Genomic DNA, 10,023 nt, shown 5'->3' on the forward strand with positions numbered 1-10,023 from the left:
AAGAATAGAAAGAGAAGGAAGAAAGAAGGGACAGGTTGTCTTACCCTAACAATCTCATAATCTAGTTAAGAGAAAAAAAAATCTTAAAACTCACAAAATGAGTGAACAAAATCACATTGCTGGGTTTGATGCCACAATCAGTTGATAAACAGGCTGAAAAATAAATAACCACTTAACGTTTGTGGGATATTTTATCAGTTTTTATCAGGTGCCATAATGTATGTCAATATCAAATCAAGGGTAAGGAACCTGGAAAAGAATTGAGGACAGCTGGAACATGTCATCAAGGAAGTGGTTCTCTACTGATTTCATCAAAACCCAAGGTTACTTTTAGGGATACCTGAGTGGTTCAATTGGTTAAGCGTCTGACTCTTGATTTTGGCTCAGGTCATGATCTCAGGGTCCTGGGATTGAGCCCGGAGTAGGGCTCTGCTCAATGTGGAGTCTGCTTCTCCCTCTCTCTCTACCCCTCCCTCTGCTTGTGCTCTTTCTCTCTCTCTCAAAAAAACAAACAAACAAACAAAAACCCTCAAATTTACCTTTAATGTTTTTATGTCTCTTGCTTTGTTTTCATTTTCTACTTTTTTCCCCCACTTCTATCTTCTCCTCCAGCAATAAAAACCAGTAGGTTTGTGTGATTTTGAAGTAGTGTAAAATGGGCAAAAAGACTTGATTTGAGTCTCACCTGTGCCATTCCTTGTTGCTCTTGGGCTGGGAAGTTAAATTCCCTTCATTTCTGTTTCCCTACAGGTCAGGAGAAATAACAGTGCCAACCTCACAGAGTGACAATGATGGAAACAGCAGTCAGAAAACCAGCACCTGACACAGGGTAGGAATGAAACCAGAGGTGTGCATTATTCTTTCCCTTTTGGAAAAAGGATAAAAAGAGGAATCTGTTTTACAGAGTGCTTCTCAAACTTTATCACGTATCTGAAACATCTAAGGATGTTGTGAAAATGCAGAGTCTGATTCAGTATTGGGGTGGGGCTTAAGATTTGGCATTTCCAATATTGCTGGTCCTGGAACCACATTTTGGTGAGTAAAGTTTTAGAGGCAAAAAGAACATGGACATGGTAAAAGTAGTAATATTAACATGTAGGGAAAGAAACCAACACTTACAAAATTCCTACTTTAGACTTAGAAATGTATATACTACATACATAATTTTTAAAAAATAACTCTGAGACACAGATTTTATTACCATTTGACAGAACAGGAAATCGAGGATCGGGTACACTGGTTTCTAAGAGATTTTGTAATTCTAAAGCTCACGTTGACTCCACACCTTGAGAGAGGACAGAAGATCAGACAGAGCAACAGAAGGAGGTAAGGACACATGAGTCTACCCAAATGGGGGTGGGCATCAGTGACCTATAGAGGGAAAAGTGAATCCCCTGGGATTTGGGAGTGCATTTAATGGTGAGAGGTAGGCAGGTACAGTAAGCCCCTCACTTTCCCTCTGTCTCCCATATTCCTTCAAAAGCCAGAGGAACTGCTGTTCAAGATTCAACCCTTCACCTTTTCCGTCAAATCATCATTGACAGAGCAGTAGCACAACTATCACCTTCCATCCAATGCAGGTGTGGATCTGGGCCAACTTCACCTCTGCTAGTTGTTTCTATGGTTACCAAGATAAAGAAAATGGGAAGAGGTCGAAAGGTGGACAATGAAGTACTGCGTTTCCACAGGGACTTTTTCAACCCCACCAAGTTTATTGAAGAGTTCATATCTAATCTAAAGTTCACATTACCCGAGCAAACAAGAGCTGGAGCCAAAGAATGAGTCTATGATTATAATGAGGTCTAACAGGTGATAGTCACGTGACAAGGAAAACACACTGCCATAAATGTCTTACTGTAAGGCAGCAAGTACTGAAGTGTTTAGGTTCTAGAATCTGTGGACCTCACTTGGTACAGACACAAAAAATAGAAATATTTTTTATAAACTTTAACCCAAATAGACCCAGATTGATCAATTTCTTTAAAAGTTTTAATGAAGGGGTGCCTGGGTGGCTCAGTGGGTTAAAGCCTCTGCCTTTGGCTCAGGTCATGATCCCAGGGTCCTGGGATAGAGCCCCACATCGGGCTCTCTGCTCAGTAGGGAGCCTGCTTCCTCCTCTCTCTCTGCCTGCCTCTCTGCCTACTTGTGATGTCTGTCAAATAAATAAATAAATCTTTTTAAAAAATGTTTTAATGAAACCTGTAACTGTTAAATGGCAAGAATTCAAATGATGTGTTTTATTATAGTACCAACTCCCTTCTCTGAGGGTATAGGACCTGAGAAGAATTGCATTGGATGAGTCTGCTTCCCTGTCTTCATGGGTAAGATCTGGGTAAGATGATCCCCCCAGGAAATTCTGATTAAGGAATCAGAATAACACTAGGAAAATGGTAAAGGAAAACTGTCAAGAGAAAAGCAGAACCAGCTTTATGACAAGGGAAACTGACATGAATTTAGTACCATCTACATATGTTAATTTTATTTCATTTTCACAAACCTGTGAACAGGGTGGTGATATGACCATTTTATAGATACTAGGACTGAGATTTAAATAAATTCAGTAAAATAAAATAACATAGAGATTTAGATAGATTCATTAACTTGCTCTTGGTTGTACTACTGGCAAGTGGCAGGGTCAAGATTTTAAAATGTTATAAACATAAAAGAAAGATCCTTCCAAAAGATTAAAAGTCTTTTGTAATGTGGGGATTGTGGTAGAAAGTGGTGATTACTTCCCTATATCAATTCTTTGCTTCCTTAACAGAATCTCAATTTTTATCTGGGATCTGTTACTTGGAATAAAAGACTATTTCCCAACATTTTGGAGCTAATTGTGGGCGGGTGCCTAAGTTCTGGACAATGAGAGGTAAGTGCAGAAGTTAGGAGGGACTTTGGGAAGTACTGATCACCATTTCTCCAGTGTGGTCATCCTGACTCATTGGCCTCCCTTGCAAGTCCCTGGTTCTTAGTTGTCAGGCCACTCCCAGTGGGATTGGACTCCAGCTGTGAACTCCCGCACAACTAGCTGAAACCTTTACCCTTCCCCAGCCCCAGCTTAATTCCTACTTGTTCTTCCCCAGGGGATATTGCTCATCTGCTCCTCTGAGCTCCCCATGATGAAAGGGAATCCTGGATGCCACCTGAGCACCAAGGATCCTCTATTCCTATCTAGCTTCACCAAACCAATGACGGTTCACAACTTGTCCTTGGTGCCTGATCATACCTCTTTCCTGAACCTCTGTGGGACTGGAACCCAGCCCTGGGCCTCAGCAAGCTGGCTGGGGAGTTCACTATCTCCTGGCTCCTGCACCCTCTGTTTCCAGGACTGGCCCATGGTATGCCTCACCCCATCACAAATGCACCTCTTGGATTTACAGTCTTAGGTCCCAGAAAACCTGGAACTAGTGCTTCCTGCGCTTTCCCTTCAAATCAGATCCCTTTTGGCCACTGACGCCTGCATGAAACAACCTGAGCTTTGCTTCATGCCACCGCTCTACCCTCAATGAGATATTCCTAAACCGTTATGCTTTCCACAGAGCAAAACACCACATATGCTTCCTAGTTGGTATGTTCCTGGCCAGAAAGTCAAAAATCTGTCTCAGCTGAAAAGGTTTCGTCCTTTCTTAGTGTCATCATTCAGAATGCCATTCTGTGAGGGAAGGAGAGGGAGCAAGGGGCAGAAACCCTTCTATAATAATGACTACGCCTAACCTGACCTTTATAGATTTTATCTATATATAAATATATGAAATTAGGTCAATTTTAAATCATAGAAGTATGCATAAAATCTGACCATTATTTTCTAATCTCTTGTCAAAAGATGTGAAAATGTATTCTAATGTAAAGATTCTAATTAGATCAAGAAAGGTACTAGGAGACACAAGTTGGCAAAGAGTCTATTTTGAGAGTATTGTCTAAGTTGCAGTATGCAATGCAATAATTACATTTGTTTTTGATCGAACAAATAGACATAAGGGCTGCTTGTAAACTAATGTTTATCTCATTAATGTCAACGAAGATCTAGTTCTTAAGTATGAATTCCCAGGGATGACTCACGAGGAAAACTAATCCAGTGAAGGAAGGAAAGTAGGAGAGTTTATTGTTAATTATTTTAAACAATTTCAAAATCCTTAATTGCATTTGAGAGTAGAAAACCAATGGGGAAATGAATCATTCTTTCTGCTAGTGAAGTCAGAGAATGATATTATTGATCTGGAGTATACAAGAGAAAAAGGGTTGCAACTCCATTTTGGACATGCATAATTTCATTTAGCATAATTCTCCTCTGAAACCAATCTTCCAGGATTCTCTAGTAGACAAAAAGAGAAAAAAAATGAAATTGAGTAGGAAAATGTGACTCCCCTGCAGGTATTAAGTTAGATTCCTTAACTAGGTTCAGAAGGCCATTCAGCAAGAAAAAAAGTAGGATCAGGAGTCCTTTTATGTTGATATAATGTGGATCTTGCCTTAAATAAAGATCTGAAAGGAGAATCAGTCTGCAATGACCTAACAAAATACATTTTTAATTTTTAAAACTATTATTCTGTGACATTTTCTTGAGTCTCTTGAACATTTAGGCACTACTTCTTCGCAGCCATTGCTGTTGGGATACACCTCCATATTATCCAGTCGTATTGTCATCATATATCATCATAGGGTAATAGTTATCATCATGTGTAGTTATCATCATATAATAGTTATCATCATACATCATCATAGGGTAATAGTTTTAGCTTATCTGGCTCTTTACTAGTATTATAAACTACTAGGGATCAGGGCCTGTGCATTTTCAGTGCCTGGCATGGGAGCTGCCAATATGTACTGAATTACTAATAACCTTATTCCATAAATTAGAAGTACAAGACCAATATATGATCAATATTTCTACCATTGGAATAATTTGTGGGGAAAATGGTGATGACAAAACTAAAACTTGTTTCCTCTAGTCTTTTCTCTAAGAAAGAATCAAATATCGTAAGTGGGATCATCTGTTCATGACTTTCAGAAGCACATTTTCAGGAATACAATTGGAAGAAAAGACCACTTTCCTATAAAATTATGGGGTCAGTGTTACAAAAACCTGGTGGTAATTTAAAAACTGCTTCTCTCTATTTGGGTTTTTCAAAATACATTTGTATCAGTCAGGATTCTCCAGAAAGAAAGAGGCTTATAAGAAATTGGCTCATGTGATTATGAAGACTGGTGAGTCCAAATCGCAGTGTGGGCTGACAGGCAGAGACCCAGGAGAGCTGATTGTGCAGATGAAGTCCAAAGGGAGTCGCTAAAGAATTCCCTCTTCTTGGGGAAGGGTCAGTTTTTGCTCTATTCAGGCCTTCAACAAATTGGCTGAAGCCCATTCACATTATGGAGAATAATCTTCTTTACTGACGAAAAATGTTAATCTCATCCAAAAACACCCTCCAGAAGCACCCACAATAATGTTTGACCAATTACTTGTCATCCCGTGGCCCATGTCAACAGTCAGGTTGACACACAAGATTAACCATCATACCATGAGTGTGGCAGTGTTTATCCAGGTTCTGTTCACTGTATATTCCTCTGCACAGTGAAGGTTCAGAGTAAATGTCACTGAATAGACTACCACTAGTTTTGTGTAATTGTGCATCGCATGGACTTCTGCTTCACAGAGACCTGGGTTTCAGACCCTTTTATGCTAATCTACCTGGGTGACACTGAGTATGTTATCTTGAGATTGCACACTTCAGTTTCTTCACTTGTATTTTAGAAATAAAAAAAGAAATAATAATAATAGTACCTACTTCATAAAGTCACAATGAGGATTAACATTAAATGCATGCAAAGCACTTAGCTCAGTACCGGGCACAGAGTGAGAAGTCAATAAATGTTCATTATTTTTATAGTGATTTCCACATGATGTTCTCCCCCAACTGAATGATCAGTTTCTCAAGACAGAGAATTTATTTTTAATCTCTCTCAATCACACTCCATGCTTAATCCATCATATACCTTTGAGAAGTATTAATGGGTTTAATTAGTCTCCGAATCGATGATTTGCCTTTTATGATGAGAATGCCAGGGGCAGGACTACATTTTAATAACAGAATTTGTGCTCAGGTGTTTTTTTTTGTTTTGTTTTGTTTTTTGTTTTTTGGGTGTTTTTTTTTTTTTAAGAAACAAATGTGGAAAATAGTTCACATGTTATTGAAGTAGTAGGGGAAGCTAGACAAAATCCATGAAGCAGAAATAAGCTCTCAATAAGCTCTGGTGAAAAAAGATAAGGTTCTTCAAAGGAATAAATATATTTAGAAATGGAAAGGTCTGGAGCACATGTGCACCATTCCACAGGCTTCAGGCACATAACTAAATTGATGTGAGCTCTATTTGAAGAAACTTGGGATTATTTTGAAGCAAATCCAAGATATCATGTCATTTCTTCTATATATATTTCAATATGCATCTTTAAAAAAAGTTCCCTTTTAAAATAGCCTCAGTCCATCAGTTCCTCCCAAATCAGAAACAAATTTCTTAATACTGTTAATACCCCGTGCTCACATTTTCCTTTTTAAAAGACTTTTTAATTTTTTTCAATATTTTATTTATTTATTTGAAAGAGAGAATGAACAGGGAAGAAGATGAGGGGGAGAAAGAGGGAGAAGCAGACTCCCTGCCCATCAGGGAGCCTGAGGCAGGACTGGACTCAGGGCAGATTCCAGGACCTGAGATGATGACTTGAGCCAAGCCAAAGGCAGCCACTTAACTGACTGAGCCACCCAGCAGCCCCTAAAGCCTTTTTTAAAAAGTTTGTTCAAATCCAGATACAAACAAGTTCCCTAGATTGTTACTATTTTTATCTATCTATCTATCTATCTATTGATAGATAGATAGATAGATATCTTGAGGGCTTTTTTCTCCTGGATTTTTTTTTCCTTGCATTTTATTGTTGAAGAAAAGTCACAGTCCCACAGATGGCCTCACTGGATTTTGCTGATTGAATATATCCATGAACTCACTGAACACATTCCTCTAGCCTGTGTATTTGCTATAAATTAAAATCTAAGATGATCATTTTTTAGTTTTTTTAATCTTTATTTATTGATTTATTGTCAGTGGAGGACAAAACTACCTCGTAGGTATTTGTATGGTACCGTCAGAAAGTATGTGTCCAGTTATCTCCCTGGGAAGCAGGCAGCCATTATGGAGCAATGCCTCTATAGTGATATCCTAATTCTCCTATTTCTTCCTAATTTATTGGTATCCTATTATAAAAGAGAAACCTTCCCTCATTACTATTGGTCTTGCTGAGGTATACAGGTCATAATAGCTTCATTTATGATCCTAATGACCATATAGTTTCATAGTGAAACTACACTTTCATTAAAATTTTAATAATTAAATTTTGTAAGTTTGACATTATTGCAGAATCAATCATTTCTTATCACCATCAGCTGCTGAGTTATGTCTGGATTCTGTGTACTACACATTTATATCATGAAATAGATGCTCATTATCAATTAAGGTTGATAAAAAAATGTGGTCCCTAGTTTTTAAAGACGATCCACCAAAATTTTAATCTACACCCCTAATATTATTTACGTTGTAAAAATGTCTTGCTATGAATAAAGATATAATGAATGTACTCATCTTTTTATTTCCTTTAAATTATTTTCTTGGGATAAATTCCTCACTGGAACAAAGGGCTTAATTATAATTATGTCAATCATTCTTTATTGCCATATTCCTTTCTAAAAGGATTGTAGTAACTTAAGGGCCATCAAGAATGACAATATAATTTCACTTCAATGTTAACAATTGCTATAATAAAAAGGTATACTTTTTTGCTATTTCGGTAGATGTAAAATACTATTTTAAAGTTGCTTTCACTGGTATTTTTTTAATTACTATCAAGGATGAACATTATTTCCCAGGTATTTGTTTACTATATAGTTCCTCTTGGGTAGAAAAGATATTTTTCTCAAACTATTAAAAGGCATGTCTGAATAATATAACTACACAACAGGAGCAGGGAATTTCAGAATCTGGTGAATTCTCACTTTTCACTTGCTTCCTAGGAGTTGATATTTATGATTTTAATATTTATGATTTTAATTTACTTCCTTGTAAAATTGGACTGATTATACTTTAACCACAACAGAAGGTTGTTTAGAAAATTCAATGAGTTTACATACCTTAAATCTTATGAAAAAAGGAGTATCCAATCATTATTTTTAGTATTTAAAAAAATATGACTTTAAAATGTGAATTTAACACTACAAAAAGATATGTTAATCCAGGAACAATCCTGAATCTTAGTACACTCAATTATATCACTAAACTTGGGGTCAGGAATTTCCTCTGAATAACAAGACTATTTGCCTTTATACATTCTTATTTAGGAAAAAAAATAGTACAGATATAAGTTAAAAGTTCTTTAAAAACCAGTTCTTCTGAAAAAAATCTATTTAGTTAGCCAAAAGTAATTAGTACCTTGGATTTCTTAGGTTGGGAGCAAGGAGTACTGTTCTGAGAAAGAAGCTTCCCTGAGGGTTTGAATATATGATGACATCCCCCCTGGTTTTATTTTTGTTTTTGTTACCATCAGAAAACCCAGAGGATTTAGCAGCCAATCATGTGGACATCCAAAAACAAGTGACTGTAAGGCCTGCTTTCCTGAGAAACTGACTTTCTAAGCTGAACTGTGGTTCTGACCTAGTCCAGAAAAGTAAGAAGAGGAAGAGACTCTGAAGAAAGCATTCACAGAGCAACTGGTTGGACCTGGCTGTAGGCTAGACCTTGTGTACTCATCACGGTTCTCGGATTCAAGCAGTCAACTCGACTAGAGTTGATTTAAAACTCGCTTATCCATTTTGAATGGTGTAGCAATCTTTTGTACCAGAGACACACAGTGAGAAAATGCCCAGGTGACTGTGATCTTACAGAATATTTTATCTGTCCCATGCATTTTACTTCTAGGAAATTTACATCAATTGTTTCCCCTACTTTATGACAGATTTTCTTCTTTTAATTGGCACCTTAGTGCCCAATTAAATAACCATACTAATTAGAATAGCAATAATAACGTAATTAACTTTCAAAAACTAGTGAATTTATCAAAGGGTTCAGCATTAGGAAATCCTAATTTTAAACCTCACTTGCTAATGATGCACTCTATCTCCATGCTTTTTATTTCTTCCATTTCTGAAACCAATGTGAAACTGGAAATGATGTCAAAATAAATAATAGCTAGAAGTTCCGTAATCACTCTTACAAGTAGCACATGGGCAAGGAGATATTCTCAAAGAATAGGAACTAGGCTTGCCCTCTGGGTATTAAACCAAAAATCAACAGTGAGATGAACCTTACAGAAACAAAATAGACTGCCACCTAATTAATATAATTAAGGTGAGAGAAGTAGAGAGACATGATCTGCCACAAAATCCAGGAAAACGAGATTCACAATGTAACATTTACAGAGCCCAGTTAATTTGTGTCTTAAGGAAAGAACCAAGTCAGCTTCCACTAAGTACCTGCTCTGCCTGGTAGGTATTTCCTTAGAAAAGAAATTCATGCTTGGGCTCTTTTAACGTAATGCCATAAAATATAAGTCTCTCTTTTAAGTACCTCCTCTTCTAAGCTTACACCCCCTCAAGTGTCAGCTAATAGTTTAGATTCTTCTGGGGTTTCAGTTCAGAGAATGAGTGGAAGAAAAATGGAATAGTAGGCTCCCTGATCCCTAAAGGTTTAATTTCTCATTGTAAATTAATAAAATACCTTTCTGGTTTCATATGTCAGTCCTTTGGGAGGTTTGCTAAATTGAACATCCCCAGTCTGATCAATTTCAAAATATTGATGAAACATTTTCTAATCTGTGATATTTGGAGCAGACTCTGCAGAACAGTTAGTTCTCCAAGTCTTCCCCAGGGAATCCCTTCCACATCGATGAATGTCAAGCAAGCCTTTTCTATTCCAAAATGTCTACACCCCTACCAGTGAACATGGCTCACTCCAGGCCACACTGCAGCCGCAGAATGTAAACATAGTGGT

The sequence above is a fragment of the Lontra canadensis genome, unplaced genomic scaffold (assembly GCF_010015895.1).
Source record: "Lontra canadensis isolate GAN:19392208 unplaced genomic scaffold, GSC_riverotter_1.0 scaffold56, whole genome shotgun sequence".
Classification (NCBI taxonomy): domain Eukaryota; kingdom Metazoa; phylum Chordata; class Mammalia; order Carnivora; family Mustelidae; genus Lontra; species Lontra canadensis.